Here is a 16,151-nt window from a genome sequence, read left to right on the forward strand (position 1 = left end):
TGTAGCCTCTGCTGTCCCCTCTCCAGCAGTTCCCTGTCCTTCTGGAACTGGGGAGCCCACAACTGGTCCCAGTGCTCCAGCTGGGGCCTCCCCAGGGCAGAGCAGAGGGGCAGGATGACCTCCCTCTACCTCCTCCCACACTCTTCCTGATGCCCCCCAGGAGACCATCAGCCTTCTTGGCCACCAGGTCACACTGCTGGCTCCTGGGCATCCTTCTCAATGCCATGAGCATCACCAACCCCTGAGCACTCACACCACATGATGTTCTGTACTCACCATCCTGAACTCTCCCATCAACCCTTCCTCTCGTTAAACCCCACAACAAACCCCCTGCCGTGTCCCCACCCCCCAAAACTCACCCCTCACAAGGAGAACTACCACCCAACAAGAACACAAGGTCGCTGGAGAGGTTGCTGCTCCCAACCAGCCTCGAATTCCCAGCCCATGCCCTCCAGCTCCAACGCTTTCACAAGAGGAGCTTTGAACATCAATCCCCAACTCACGTCTCGAGCGTTTCTCTTATCATTTAACACCGAGACAGAGGTCACACCAACGGTTCCTCTAACTTATTCCTCCAGGGGGGGTTGAAGTTGCTTTTTACGGAGCTTAGGAGAAAACAAACACAAAAAGGGAAAGAAAAAAAGCCAGTAATTCATATTTGGTCTGTTTGTTTTGTTGATCTCAATCTAAATACACGCTTAAGAGTCAGAGATGCTCAAAATGAGCCTCACCAGCTCCATCACCGAGCACGAGCAGCTCAAGATCCTCAAACCCTCAATGTTCTGCAAAAAAAAGCCAAAAAATGCTTCCCCCCCTCACCCCCCCATCCCCATTAATCCCAGCGCCGCCGTCTGGGAGACAATCACACGCAATCCCTGCTATCTCCAGTCTGCAGGAAGCCAAATCCAAAGTGTCCTCATCGTGCTCCCATTTAGAGAGCAGCGATCCAACTCCCCGATAGGGAAACCGCAGCCCCAGCAGCCTCCTCTCATTAATAAAGATTGTTGCTCATTAACCTTTTGGTGACCCTCATAAGGGGAATGTTCTTGATCAATCGAGTCCGTCTCGCGCAAAGCTCGTGCCTCAGCAGTTGGGATCCACAGCTTCCCAAATCCTCCTTAGGCACTAAGACTTGTCCCCCTCCTACAGCCCAAGATTGTCCCCCTCCTGCAGCTCCTGCCCCCCAAACACCGTTTCTTCTCCATTTACCAGCTCCGTGATCCCCACTCCAAATGAGACCCACAACCCTGAAAAGGTTCCTCTTCTCAAAAATGCTCGCTCACTTCCAACATCTCGTCGACTCTTTCAATCAAGATGCAACGCAACCCCTCCTGGCTCCTTCCTGAAAGTACCCACTGTGATTTCCTCCCCTCTTTGTCCATCCACTCCTGTTGCAGGAGAAGCTGAGGGCAGAGGCAAGAGCCCTCTCAGTTATCACAGAACTTCTTTCACCTTCAGAGCTACACTGAGCAACCACCACCACTCCTAGAGTTTTCGAGTCATAGAATTGTCCAGGTTGGAAGGGACCTTTCAGATCATGGAGTCCAACCATCAACCCAACACTGACAAACCCACCATTGACCCATGTCCCTCAGCACCGCGTCTGCCCGGCTTTTCAATACCTCCAAGGATGGGGACTCCACCACTGCCCTGGGCAGCCTCTGCCAAGTCTTGATGACCCCTTTTGGGGAAGAAATTTTTCTTGATATCCATCCTAAACCTCCCCTGGCCCAACTCGAGGCCGTTTCCTCTTGTCCCATGGCCTGTTCCTTGGCAGAAGAGACCGACCTCCCCTGGCTACACCCTCCTTTCAGGGAGTTGGAGAGAGCCAGAAGGTCTCCCCTCAGCCTCCTTTTCTCCAGGCTCAACACCCCCAGCTCCCTCAGATGCTCCTAACCAGACTTGTGCTCCAGACCCCTCACCAGCTACATTTTCCTTCCCTGGACATGCTCCAGCCCCTCAAGGTCTTTTTTTGTGGTGAGGTGCCCAAAACTGGACCCAGCCCTCGAGGTGGGACCTCACCAGTGCCCAGTCCAGGTTCCCCAAGGCTGGTCCCTTCAGTTTAGTCCTCTCCCTCGCACCACTTTCCTCGTTGGCCCAGAGCTGTCTGTGGTCAGGCACTGCAAGAGGCTGCCCGGGGACATTATGTGATCTCCATCCTTGGGAGATTTCTGAAGTTTCCCTCAACAGGACCCTGAGAAACTGGTCTGATTTTGAAGTTAGCCCTGCTTCGAGCAGGAGGGTTGGAGAAGGGACCTACAGAGGTCCCTTCCAACCTTGCTTCTTCCAGGATTCTGCAAATCACATCTGCAAGAGCCACAGAGTCTTTTTTTTCGGGCATCTTTGAAGATGTTTTCTCCCACTCCATAGTCTCCCCCTCCCTCCCCACATCGAATCTGCTCAAACACCAAGAGAAGAATCCTTCTGGATCTGCTTGAAGCCTTCTGCACCTTCCCATTCTCCTCCCTTCAGCTTTCACTCAGTTGTCCTCCCTTTTATACCACCTCATAGCCCCAAGCATCCCCTGCTTCTCCTGCTTTCCCACCTTTGATACCCCATGTCATATAGAATCATGGAATGGGTTGGGTTGGAATGGACCTTAAAGATCATAGAATCATAGAATTGCCCAGGCCAGAAGGGACCTCCAAAGGTCATCTAGTCCCACCTCCCCGCAGTCAGCAGGGACACCCCCAACTAGACCAGGTTGCCCAGGGCCTAATCGAGCCTCACCTTGAATATCTCCAGGGAAGGGGCCTCAACCACCTCCCTGGGCAACCTGTTCCAGTGCTCCACCACCCTCACAGGATCATCCAGCTCCAAGGCCCTGCTATGGGCAGGGACACCTCCCACTAGACCAAGTTGCTCCAAGTCCCTGGAGATCCTAAACACCTCCAGGGATGGAGCAGCCACAGCTTCTCTGAGCAACCCAGGCCAGGGTCTCACCACCCTCAGAGTGAAAAACTTCTTGATAATATGAAATATAGTCCCAGCCTTCTATCCCACCAAGCTTTCTACCTCTATTTCAAGCTCCAAGGCTACTTCTCCTTATTCCCCCTCTCTCAGGCCGCTTTTTGGGATGTCCATAAGCTGACCAAGGGCTGCAGGAGAGATCATAGAATCATAGAATCATAGAATCATTGAGGTTGGAAGAGACCCTTGGGATCATCGAGTCCAACCATCTCCCCTACTCTACAAAGTCCTCCCCTACACCATATCCCTCAGTACCACATCTAAACATCCCTTAAACACATCCAGGGATGGTGTCTCCACCACCTCCCTGGGCAGCCTGTTCCAATGCCCGACCACTCTTTCTGTGAAAAATTCCTTCCTAAAGTTCAATCTAAACCCACCCTGTTGGAGCTTGAAGCCGTTCCCTCTCGTTCTGTCGTTAATTACCTGTGAGAAGAGACCAGCCCCAACCTCTCTACAGTGTCCTTTCAAGTAGTTTTAGAGAGTGATGAGGTCTCCCTTCAGCCTCCTCTTCCTCATACTAAACAGCCCCAGCTCCTTCAGCCGCTCTTCATATGATTTATCTTCTAGGCCCTTCACTAGTTTCGTTGCCCTCCTCTGCACTCGCTCCAGCACCTCGAGATCTCTCTTGGATTGAGGTGCCCAGATGTTCCTCCTTCCCTTCTTCACCCTTGTTATTCAGCTCCTGCATTTTCCTCGTCCACGGTGACGCCTGGCAGCGCTTTGCCACCGCCCAACCGGCAGCACAAACGCATAAAGGATACTGTCTTCTCTACTTTTGTCTTGTGTGCTTTCCATTCCAGGCAAGGCAGCTGCCACGCGTCGGAAAAGCTGCAAAAAAAGAGAATAAAATAAAGAAAATCACAGAGGGAACAGATCAAAACAATCAGACTTTAAAAAGAGTGGCAACCCCCAGTTGATCCAGTTCAAACAATGATTCGATACATCCTTGGGTACTATTTACTCTGCTTCCACCAAAAAGCCTGACACCAAATATAACCTTTATTCTCAGGAAATGGCAAACGGCATTTTTATTTTTTTTGTTGTTGTTATTGAAGATCAAATGTTACTGGCTACGAGCTGCAAACCTTCTGTCACCTTCTCTGCAAATACGCTGGGTTTGGAATCCGGCATTTCCACCTCCCAGGAATTTGCCCCATCCTTTTCTGAATGCCCTCAGATTTTGGTACCCACAGAATCACATGGGGTTGGAAGGGTCCTCTGGAGATCATCCAGTCCAACGCCCCTGCCCGAGCAGGGTCACCTAAAGCAGGTTGCACAGGAATGTGGCCAGGTGTGTTTTGAATGCCTCCAGAAAAGGAGACTCCACCACCTCCCTGGGCAGCCTCTTCCAGGGCTCTGCCACCCTCACAGGAAAGAAGTTCCTCGTCATGTTTAGGTGGAACCTCTCATATTCAAGTGTTCGTCTTGCCAGCTTTCCTCAATTAAAGCTGTTCCCCTATTAGGCAATTCTAGATCAGTTTTCTACTGGTATGTTGTTACTTTGTTTGCTAGCTGTTTGAACAACTCCTTAAAGAGGCTATGTACTATTTTCTGCCATACTGCTGTCCCCTCTCCAGCAGTTCCCTGTCCTTCTTGAACTGGGGAGCCCAGAACTGGTCCCAGTGCTCCAGATGGGACCTCACTCCATCATGTATAAAATGGTTATAAAGGGTCTGATACACAGAACAGGAAGATGTGTCAAACACACCTACAATCCCAAAGCAGTTGTTCTACTTCTCACTTGGCCACTGTCTCCCGTTTCCCAGCAAGGTCTTAGCTCCAAACTCTCTTCAAAGCTTTATTCCACTCGAAGGAGGTTGAGAGATGAGACGAAACGGGACCAATTCCCTCTCCTGCATTTCCTACCTTTGCCCCTGCAGCTCAGACTTGAGGTTGCCACCACCCGGCTTTTCCCCAACCCCTTGGGCAAGGACCACATGGATTTACCCACTGTTCATGCACAAGAATTCACTTGGAATTTCCTGAGCCCACAATAGTTTGTCTTCTCCTGCACAGGAACAGACAGTTCCTGTCCTTCAGCTGAGGAATTCCTCCCAGAAGCTGCTGTGTTCAGTCGGTAGGAACCACCCAAATTCAACATTATATTTCAACAGTAATATTCTTTTTTCCACAAGCGTGTGCGCAGCAGGAGGGGAGGGGAGGACAGGACAGATCAGATGGATGGAAGGAAGGACAGACACCACCCTTTACTATTCACCAGCTTTATCCAATTATCACCTAATTGCTTCTTACCTCTGAAGAACAGCCTAGAGTTTGGATCCCATGCTGATGCCCTCAGCACGTACCCAGATATAAACATCTGACAAAGACTCTGTTAATATTTTTACACCGTGACAGACATTGTGACCAGTCTATATTTCTTGTCAGGCCTCCAGGACACCAAGATGTTTAACATCCCCACCCATCAGTGTGTTAAAATCACCCTCCTTGGGTGACAGCACCTCAGGAGTCCCAAAACACCCGGCCTGACGTCAGCCTTACTGTGTTCTCCTGACAACATCAAACATCGTTTTCAGTCCTCTCCTCAAATGACCCAAAGCTAAACCACTTATTCCCAGTGACCCACTTTCCAGAGAAAACTGAGCCAAGCCACTCTCAGACTGTTTATATTACAAACGTAGGTACCACCAGCTTTGCATCTCAGTCCAAACGATGCCGAGAAGACACCCAAGATGACTTTGTCATCTTGACAAGCACCCTCCAAGCTGATCATGAAGAAACCCCCAGGTCTCAGGTGTGGCTGTGACCTCCAGAGGGTCACAAACACACTGTGCTCCTCGGGGTCTGACTTTTGCTGTCACCACTGGTTGTTTCCGACTGAAGAGATGCTACATGAGGAGAGGACAAGCAGGTAGAAGGCAGCAAAGCTGCCTGGAGAAGAGAAGGCTCTGGGGAGCTTATAGCGGCCTTTCAATACCTGAAGGGTGCCTATAGAAGAGCTGGAGAAGGACTCTTTGCCAGGAAGGGTAATGATAGGACAAGGGGAAACGGTTTTAAATTGGAAGAAAAAAGATTCAGATTAGATCTCAGGAAGAAATTTTTTACTATGAGGGTGGTGAGACACTGGAACAGGTTGCCCAGGGAAGTTGTGGATGCCCCATCCCTGGAGGGGTTAAAGGCCAGGCTGGATAGATTGCTTATTTTTAACCCACTTTCTGGAGAAAACTGAGCCAAGCCACTCTCAGAGTGTTTATATTACGAACGTAGGTACCACCAGCTTTGCAGATCAGTCCAAACGATGCCGGGAAGACACCCAAAACAACTTTGCTATCTTGACAAGCACCCTCCAAGCTGATCATGAAGAAACCCCCAGGTCTCAGGTGTGGCTGTGACCTCCACAGGGTCACAAACACACTGTGCTCCTCGGGGTCTGACTTCTGCTGTCACCACTGGTTGTTTCCGACTGAAGAGATGCTACATGAGGAGAGGACAAGCAGGTAGAAGGCAGCAAAGCTGCCTGGAGAAGAGAAGGCTCTGGGGAGCTTATAGCGGCCTTTCAATACCTGAAGGGTGCCTATAGAAGAGCTGGAGAAGGACTCTTTGCCAGGAAGGGTAATGATAGGACAAGGGGAAACGGTTTTAAATTGGAAGAAAAAAGATTCAGATTAGATCTCAGGAAGAAATTTTTTACTATGAGGGTGGTGAGACACTGGAACAGGTTGCCCAGGAAAGTTGTGGATGCCCCATCCCTGGAGGGGTTAAAGGCCAGGCTGGATAGATTGCTTATTTTTAAGATTATTTTGCTTCGCAGATGTTTTTTGGTTTACTCTTTATTGCTGAGGCTTTGAGAGAGCTAAACAGCAAGTGGTAGGAACTCAGAGATTTAAGCCTGGCTTTTCTGGAAGAATCCTTGGGCAAGGAGAGGCAAGGATGTGCCTAAGAAAATGAAATGAGGAGAGCCACAGAGATGGTCCTCAGCACAGGAGAGACATGGACCTGTTGGAGTGGGGCCAGAGGAGGCCCCGGAGATGCTGGGAGGGCTGGAGCCCCTCTGCTGGGAGGACAGGCTGAGAGAGTTGGGGGAGTTCAGCCTGGAGAAGAGAAGGCTCCGGGGAGATCTTGGAGCCCCTTCCAGTCCTTCAAGGGGCTCCAGGAGAGATGGGGAGGGACTCTGGATGAGGGAGGGGAGCCCTAGGAGGAGGGGGAAGAGTTTGACCCTGAAAGAGGGGAGATGGAGATGAGATGCGGGGAAGAACTCGTTTGGTGTGAGGGTGGTGAGAGCCTGGCCCAGGTTGCCCCGAGAAGCTGTGGCTGCCCCATCCCTGGAGGGGTTCAAGGCCAGGTTGGAGGGGGCTTGGAGCAACGTGCTCTGGTGGGAGGTGTCCCTGCCCACGGCAGGGGGGTTGGACCTTGATGATCTTTGAGGTCCCTTCCAACCCAAACCATTCTATGATTCTATAAGCTGCTTTCCTTCACCATTTCCATCATCTTCCTCAAAACCACCTCACACCTTTTTCACCATGAGCAACACCGCTCTGTGGGCATCTGCTGAAATATGGAGCGAGACAAGGATATGGGTCTGGGAAGACTGATTTTAGCCAACAATTTCAAAGTAATAAAGCTCAGTATCCCCCTCTAGGTTTCCATACCTTCTGTCGTTACCCTGAGCTTTCCACCCTCGCTGAAAACAAAATGACAATGAGCAAACAGTGTGCTCTTGTGGCCAGGAGGGCCAACGGAATCCTGGGCTGCATAGGGAAGAGTGTGGCCAGCAGGTCAAGGAAGTCATTCTCCTCCTCTACTCTGCACTGGTGAGGCCACAACTAGAGTACTGCGTCCAGTTCTGGGCTCCCCAGTTCAAGAGGGACAGGGAACTACTGGAAAGAGTCCAGCGTAGGGCTACAAAGATGATTCAAGGACTGGAGCATCTCCCTTATGAGGAGAGACTGAGAGAGCTGGGACTCTTTAGTCTGGAGAAGAGAAGGCTGAGGGGAGACCTTATCAATGCCTACAAGTATCTCAAGGGCGGGCTGAGGGAGGAGGGAACCAGACTCTTTTCAGTGGTTCCCAGTGAGAGGACAAGGGGCAATGGGCACAAGTTGGAACATAAAGGGTTCCACTCAAATATGAGGAAGAACTTTTTCACGGTGAGGGTGGCAGAGCCCTGGAACAGGCTGCCCAGGGAGGGTGTGGAGGCCCCTTCTCTGGAGATTTTCAAGACCCACCTGGATGCTCCTGAGTAACATGCTCTGACAAGCTCTGGGTGGTCCTGCTTTGGCAGGGGAGTTGGACTAGATGATCTCTATGGTCCCTTCCAACTCTAAAAATTCAGTGAAATTCAGTGAAAAAACTTCAGGCAAATTCTTGTATATCAACCATGAACTAACAAAGACCACCTCAAAATTCCAGATGCTGAGCCCTACAAAGCCAAGTATAAAGGCAAGAGAGACCTCCTGGTGAGAATTAAGATAATTTTGACATGGATCTTAATTGAAAACCTTGTACAAAAAATGCCCTATCAATTGAGCTCACTGCTTCTTGTTACTGTATCCGCTTTCCTCATCTCTCCACCACTCTTCACCCTTAATTCTCCTTGAGAAAGTGACGTCACTGGCATTTTCCAAGCATTTTCAAACTCGTCAGACACAAGCACTTTGGCTTATGAGAATGAAATGGGGGAGAAGAAAGAAGCTGCAGAGTTTCAGAGCAACCTCCCAGCACATCCTCGTGGTCACCATTCTTTTTCCTTCCCATTCCGATCCGACACGAGGACAGCAAGGCCAACCTTCTTAATTACTTTTCAGAAGGTTCTTCATTCACTCAGTACAGCACCAGACTATTCATTATAAGTGTTTTTTTACATCTTGGAGATGATCGAGGTAGTAATTGAGATTCAATCTCATCTTCCTCCGGAAGCCTTAAAAGTTTTAGTACTATATTTGAAGCCACAAGGGCTTTGAAGCCTCGATACTTTCTTTGCCTTTAACAGTCCTCGATAAACTTCCCAACTGGATCATATTTGGGCATAAAAGGTTCTGCCTCTCTTTCCTTTGTGAGCTTTGTAGCTAAACTTGGTCCTGCTCTCACAGAATCACAGAATCTTAGTGGTTGGAAGGGACCTCTGAGATCATGGAGTCCAACCACAAAAAAACAACAAAAATAAACAAACAAACAAAAAAAAACACAAACAAAAAAACCACCACAACCACCACAAGAACAACAAACCCAAAACCACCACCCACCAACTAAACCCCACATCCACAGCCCCACACACTACACCCCTCCACAAACCAATACCCTTGGGCACTAGAGCATGCCCTGAAGAGCCATGTCTACCCGTTTCTTAAATACCTCCAGGGATGGTGACTCCACCACCTCCCTGGGCAGGCTGTTCCAGTGCCTGACCACCCTCTCAGGAAAGGAATTCTTCCCAATATCTAATCTAAACCTCCTAATACCTAGTCTGAATCTCATCTGCTGCAGCTTCATACCATTACCTCTGGTCCTGTCATCATTCCTTTGGGAGAAGAGGCCAACCCCTGCCTCTCTACAACCTCCTTTCAGGTAGTTGTAGAGGGCAATGAGGTCTCCCCTCAGTCTCCTCTTCTCCAAACTAAACATGCCCAGTTCCCTCAGCCTCTCCTCGTAGGACTTGTTCTCCAGACCCCTCACCAGCTTGGTGGCTCTCCTCTGGACATGCTCCAGCACTTCAATGTCTTTCCTGTAGTGAGGGGCCCAAAACTGAACACAGCACTCGAGGTGAGGCCTCACCAGTGCCCAGTACAGAGTTTCGAGTACTCTCGAAACATTCAATATTCAGTGAGCTTTCACAGGTTGATTAATGAATTTCAACTCGAATTTTATGAAATAAAAAAACTCTGTGAATTCTGCGGGGAAAAAAACCCCAAAATCCTAAGGCTTCACAGAATCACAGAATGATATGGGGTTGGATTGGGCCCCTCAATGTCTTTTGTTGTCAGGAGGGGCCCAAAACTGGACCCCAGTCTTTCGTTGTCAGGAGGGGCCCAAAACTGGACCCCAGTGCCCAGTCCAGGGGGATGGTGACTTCCCAAGTCCTACTCACCACACCAGTCCTCACCAACACACGTGTTTCTACACACACATAAATATCTATACTTATTTCTGTGTGCATATACACCATAAATATAGACATATACATGTGTGCAACTGCCTGTGGCTTTTTCCAGTGAGATGAGGCAGCTGGAATGGGTCCTGACGGTGCCGCAGAGCAGTAAGATCCCTGCATAGAAGGCTGCTTTCTAACCATCCTCAAGTTCCCCTAATTGGATTTGCTCACATATGCTGTGCCTGATAAGCAGAAGGTTAATAAGGAAGAAAGTTGACGTTCTCAGTTGCCAAATTCCTTTTTTTAGTCAAATAATTTCGAGGAGAAATATCCCTAATGGCATCATTTTATTCCTGGTCTTAACGTAGAGAAAAGATTAGTGTATTTTGAACGCTTAGCCCTTCTGTCAGCAGCATGGTGTAAATGCAGTCATTCCAGCTGGTTCCCATCAGCTGAGGGTTTTTTAAGACTCCTCACCCCTTCTCCTCTACAAACTGCATCCCTCACTTTCTATGTATTGCACAAGGGGGAAATAAATAGCAATAAACAGCAGTTTAAAACATTTTTCTTTTTATAATAATGCTTCCACCTCGGATCTCAAAGCACTTGGCATCAGCAAAGTGCTCCATGAGATGATGTATTTCCTTCTTTCTATCAGAGCAAAGATGTCAAGTGAACATCCTAATGTCGTCACCGTTCGGTAGGAAGGATTTTTTTCCCCCTCAGACCTTCTGTGTCAAGAATTGTGCAGGGGTCTGGAGCACAAGTCTGGTGAGGAGTGGCTGATGGAGCTGGGGGTGTTCAGCTTGGAGAAAAGGAGGCTGAGGGGAGACCTTCTGGCTCTCTCCAACTCCCTGAAAGGAGGGTGTAGCCAGGGGGGATCCATCTCATCTCCCACAGCCGATGGGAGAAGAAATGGCTCCAGGTTGCACCAGAGGAGGTTTAGGATGGATATTGGGAACAATTTCTTCACCAAAAGGGTTGTGAAGCCTTGGCAGAGGCTTCCCAGGGCAGTGGTGGAGTCCCCATCCTTGGAGGGATTTCTAAGCCGGGCAGACGTGGTGCTGAGGGACATGGGTCAGTGGTGGGTTTGTCAGTGTTGGGTTGATGGTTGCACCAGGGGAGGTTTAGGATGGATATTAGGAAAAATTTCTTCCCCAAAAGGGTTGCGAAGCCTTGGCAGAGGCTGCCCAGGGCAGTGGTGGAGTCCCCATCCCTGGAGGTATTGAAAAGCTCGGCAGACGTGGTGCTGAGGGATGAACCAATGACCAGTCACTAATCTAAAATTCACCCTTACTTTTGTTTTTAATATCCAGCAGTAGGTGGTCTCAGTTTTTACATAAATATGTTTCATTATATGTAGTCAAAATAAGGACTTTTCATCTAAAATAATTTGACACGAATTAAATATCCTGTATGAAAATTATATATAGAGAAATATGTATAGATATTTGTGTATAAAAACACATGTACTGGTGAGCGTCCAGGACTTTTACTTTCCCCCCCCGTCTGAAAGACTGAGCCACACAAAGTCCCTTTGAAAATTCAACCCTGCAATCTCCTTCCTCATTAAACCCTGAAAAAAAAAAAAAAAAAAAACAACAACCCTCATCTCTCGCCGTTAGTTTCAACTCATTTGCCAAATTGTGCCTTTCCTCCTGCTCCAGCCCATAAATCCCCAAAAGATCAGTGTCACCGTGGGCACGAAACAGTTTTCACCACAACACTCCGGCAGCAATATGGAAAGGATGGAAGGAGCAGGGTCCAGATGGAAAACCCAACCCCAAAACCTGTTTTCCAAAGCAAAGCAAACAAAAAAGTCTCCCTAATTCTCATTCTCCGAGGAGAGCAGCCCAACTCCAGGAATAAATTCTTGCCCAGCAGACAGACAAAAATCAACAGGGGGGAGAAAAGAGCCAAGCTGCTAAAGAGAGCCAAGCTCTTGTGAAAACAGGGTTATTCCAGGGGCCACGCTCCTTTAGCTGCCACCGTGAGAAAGTTTTGCTGCCAAAAAGTGTTATATTCAGGCCGTGGTTCTCCGAGAGCAAACGTTGACGTGTGCCAGGTACCGCTGGAAGGAGCTCTTCAGGCCTCTCCCTCCTCCCCTTTCTCTTTTCTACGAGCCGGGGAAATGAAGCCTGACATATTCTGGGCATGAAATCCACAGACTCTGAAATATTCCCTGAAATACAGACTGTCGAGCTGGAGCATGAATCTCAAGGTCTTTTAAAGCTTCTTCAGGGCTGACAAATCAAATGAATCAGGCTACGATCCTCCGCGTTAAATGAAGCAAGTTATCTACTTCTCTCCTCAGTCTTAAGGCTCCCCTGGCAATCAGGCTTTGCTGAAACTCACAGGAGCCAAAAACCAATTTTTTCCCTCCTCTATTGCATCAATTTAACCCCAGAATAATACTATCACTATTTTTACTCCCTAATATCAGCCACTCTTTTTTTTTGCTGGAGTGAGTGCAGAGGAGGGCAACAAAACTAGTGAAGGCCCTAGAAGACAAACCAAATCATATGAAGAGCGGCTGAAGGAGCTGGGGCTGTTTAGTATGAGGAAGAGGAGGCTGAAGGGAGACCTCATCACTCTCTACAACTACTTGAAAGGACACTGTAGAGAGGTTGGGGCTGGTCTCTTCTCCCAGGTAATTAGTGACAGAACGAGAGGGAACGGCTTCAAGCTCCAACAGGGGAGGGTTAGATTGAACATTAGGAAGGAATTTTTCACCGAAAGAGTGGTCGGGCATTGGAACAGGCTGCCCAGGGAGGGGGTGGAGTCACCATCCCTGGCTGTGTTTAAGGGCCGTTTAGATGTGGTACTGAGGGACATGGTGTAGGGGAGGACTTTGTAGAGTAGGGGAGATGGTTGGACTCGATGATCCCAAGGGTCTCTTCCAACCTCAATGATTCTATGATTCTATGAAAGCCAGAGGGAACAGTAAGTCTATAGGACCCTGGTGACTGGAGACAGCTCTAGATTCAACAGTACGTGGTAGCTCTAAGTTAAAATTAAGTTTGATGGTGTGCAAGTAGAAGAGATGAGGCTTGTCCCAGCAGCTCAGCAAATCAGTCTCCGGAGAAAAGAAACAGAATCACAGAGTCACAGAATCTTCACACTTGGAAGGGACCTTTGAGATCATCGAGTCCAACCACAAAAAAAAACCCCAAACCAAACCAACCAACCAAAAAACCCAACCATAAACAGACACAACCCAACAATCTCAGGCACTAGAGCATCCCCTGAAGTGCCACGTCTACCCGTTTCTTAAATACCTCCAGGGATGGTGACTCCACCACCTCCCTGGGCAGGCTGTTCCAGTGCCTGATAACCCTCTCAGGAAAGGAATTCTTCCCAACATCTAATCAACTTCAGACCATTTCCTCTGCTCCTGTCATTATTCCCTTGGGAGAAGAGGCCAACCCCCACCTCTCTACACCCTCCTTTCAGGGAGTTGTAGAGGGCAATGAGGTCTCCCCTCAGCCTCCTCTTCTCCACACTGAACGTGCGCAGTTCCCTCAGCCTCTCCTCGTAGGACTTGTTCTCCAGACCCCTCACCAGCTTGGTGGCTCTCCTCTGGACACGCTCCAGCACCTCAATGTTCTTCTTGTAGTGAGGGGCCCAGAACTGACCACAGCACTCGAGGTGAGGCCTCACCAGTGCCGAGTACAGAGGCACGATGACTTCCCTACTCCTGCTGGCCACGCTATTCCTGATACAAGCCAGGATGCTGGTGGCCTTCTTGGCCACCTGGGCACACTGCTGCCTCATTTTCAGCCGGCTGGCCACCAACACCCCCAGGTCCTTTTCTGCTGGGCAGCTTTCCAGCCACTCTTCCCCATGTTGGAGAAGTCATAAAATGAAAGCCTGTTGTGTCCAGGTTTCAGTTCACATGTACACAGGCTGCAAATCCTCTTGGAGATCCACCTCCGAGCCCCCAAACCGAGCCACGGGCTACTCTCTTCCACCTCAGTCCCCAGAACCACGTGAGCTGAGTTGCTGTCTTCTGAGCTGTCCCCTTTCATAGAATCATAGAATAGTCTAGGTTGGAAGAGACCCTTGGGATCATCGAGTCCAACCATCTACCCTACTCTACAAAGTCCTCCCCTACACCATGTCCCTCAGCACTGCATCTAAACGGCCCTTAAACACATCCAGGGATGATGACTCCACCACCTCCCTGGGCAGCCTGTTCCAATGCCCGACCACTCTTTCGGTGAAAAATTCTTTCCTAATGTAATGTTTTTCCTAATGTAATGTTTTCCTTTCATGTCACAGGGGAACGGCAAACAAAAGAAAGCCTGCCAGCAGTACGTTCCCCCTCGATATCTTTGTTGGTAGAAGATCCTGGTATTGAAATTCAGGCTGTTTGAAGCGTGGGTGATAACTCACCTAATGGTGTCACGCTACAAAGCCAGGCAACTCTGGGTTTGTGGGAGAGCTCCAGCGAGCACCGAGCTGAAGACGGTGCCCTTTCCTCTCATCAGTGCTGTCTTCCAGCAGAAAAGGATGAACAAGAAGCTAAAAGTAGCACATGAGGTCAAAAGGCTTCCCACCAGCAGCTAGCGCACGAGGAATAAGGCCGAGGAGGTGAAAAAGTCTTAGCTATTACTGTCCCCAAGCAGGACAAGAAATTAAGCTTCTTTCAGATCCCTAACAGGGCAAACACTGATTGTGAAACCTTGTGGTCGGCACCCCTTGGAGAACCAAGTCTTAGGCCAACACAAATATCACCAAGATTAGCACTAGTGTGGTGAGTAGGACTGGGGCAGTGACTGTCCCCCTGGACTGAGCACTGGGGAGGCCCCACCTTGAGGGCTGGGTCCAGTTTTGGGCACCTCACCACAAAAAACAACATTGAGGGGCTGGAGCATGTCCAGGGAAGGAAAATGTAGCTGGTGAGGGGTCTGGAGCACAAGTCTGGTGAGGAGCACCTGAGGGAGCTGGGGGTGTTGAGCCTGGAGAAAAGGAGGCTGAGGGGAGACCTTCTGGCTCTCTCCAACTCCCTGAAAGGAGGGTGTAGCCAGGGGGGGTCGGTCTCTTCTCCCAAGGAACAGGCCATGGGACAAGAGGAAATGGCCTCAAGTTGCTCCAGGGGAGGTTTAGGATGGATATCGAGAAAAATTTCTTCACCAAAAAGTGTCATCAAGACTTTGGAAGATGCTGCCCAGGGCAGTGGTGGAGTCACCATCCTTGGAGGGATTTCAAAGCCAGGCAGATATGGTGCTGAGGGACGTGGGTCAATGGTGGGTTTGTCAGTGTTGGGTTGATGGTTGCACCAGGGGAGGTTTAGGATGGATATTAGGAAAAATTTCATCACCAAAAGGGGTCATCAAGACTTGGCAGAGGCTGCCCAGGGCAGTGGTGGAGTCACCATCCTTGGAGGGATTTAAAAGCCAGGCAGATATGGTGCTGAGGGATGTGGGTCAGTGGTGGGTTTGTCAGTGTTGGGTTGATGGTTGCACCAGGGGAGGTTTAGGATGGATATTAGGAAAAATTTCATCACCAAAAGGGGTCATCAAGACTTGGCAGAGGCTGCCCAGGGCAGTGGTGGAGTCACCATCCTTGGAGGGATTTAAAAGCCAGGCAGATATGGTGCTGAGGGATGTGGGTCAGTGGTGGGTTTGTCAGTGTTGGGTTGATGGTTGCACCAGGGGAGGTTTAGGATGGATATTAGGAAAAATTTCATCACCAAAAGGGGTCATCAAGACTTGGCAGAGGCTGCCCAGGGCAGTGGTGGAGTCACCATCCTTGGAGGGATTTCAAAGCCAGGCAGATATGGTGCTGAGGGATGTGGGTCAGTGGTGGGTTTGTCAGTGTTGGGTTGATGGTTGCACCAGGGGAGGTTTAGGATGGATATTAGGAAAAATTTCATCACCAAAAGGGGTCATCAAGACTTGGCAGAGGCTGCCCAGGGCAGTGGTGGAGTCACCATCCTTGGAGGGATTTAAAAGCCAGGCAGATATGGTGCTGAGGGATGTGGGTCAGTGGTGGGTTTGTCAGTGTTGGGTTGATGGTTGCACCAGGGGAGGTTTAGGATGGAGATTGGGAACAATTTCATCACCAAAAGGGTTATCAAGCCTTGGCAGAGGCTGCCCAGAGCAGTGGTGGAGTCCCCATCCTTGGA

The 16,151-nt window shown here is 49.5% G+C and overlaps 1 long non-coding RNA gene across 1 annotated transcript in view; it reads right to left on the bottom strand.

The window, feature by feature from the left end:
* Window positions 1-3,804, bottom strand: part of LOC106899809 — a 4,649-nt gene extending 845 nt beyond the window's left edge. The window contains exon 1 of the long non-coding RNA XR_001414086.1: window positions 3,735-3,804. This is a non-coding gene — a long non-coding RNA (uncharacterized LOC106899809). The remainder of the gene's footprint in view (window positions 1-3,734) is intronic.
* Window positions 3,805-16,151: the final 12,347 nt, after the last annotated feature.

This window comes from Calidris pugnax, unplaced genomic scaffold (genome assembly GCF_001431845.1).
Source record: "Calidris pugnax isolate Ruff unplaced genomic scaffold, ASM143184v1 scaffold605, whole genome shotgun sequence".
Classification (NCBI taxonomy): Eukaryota; Metazoa; Chordata; class Aves; order Charadriiformes; family Scolopacidae; genus Calidris; species Calidris pugnax.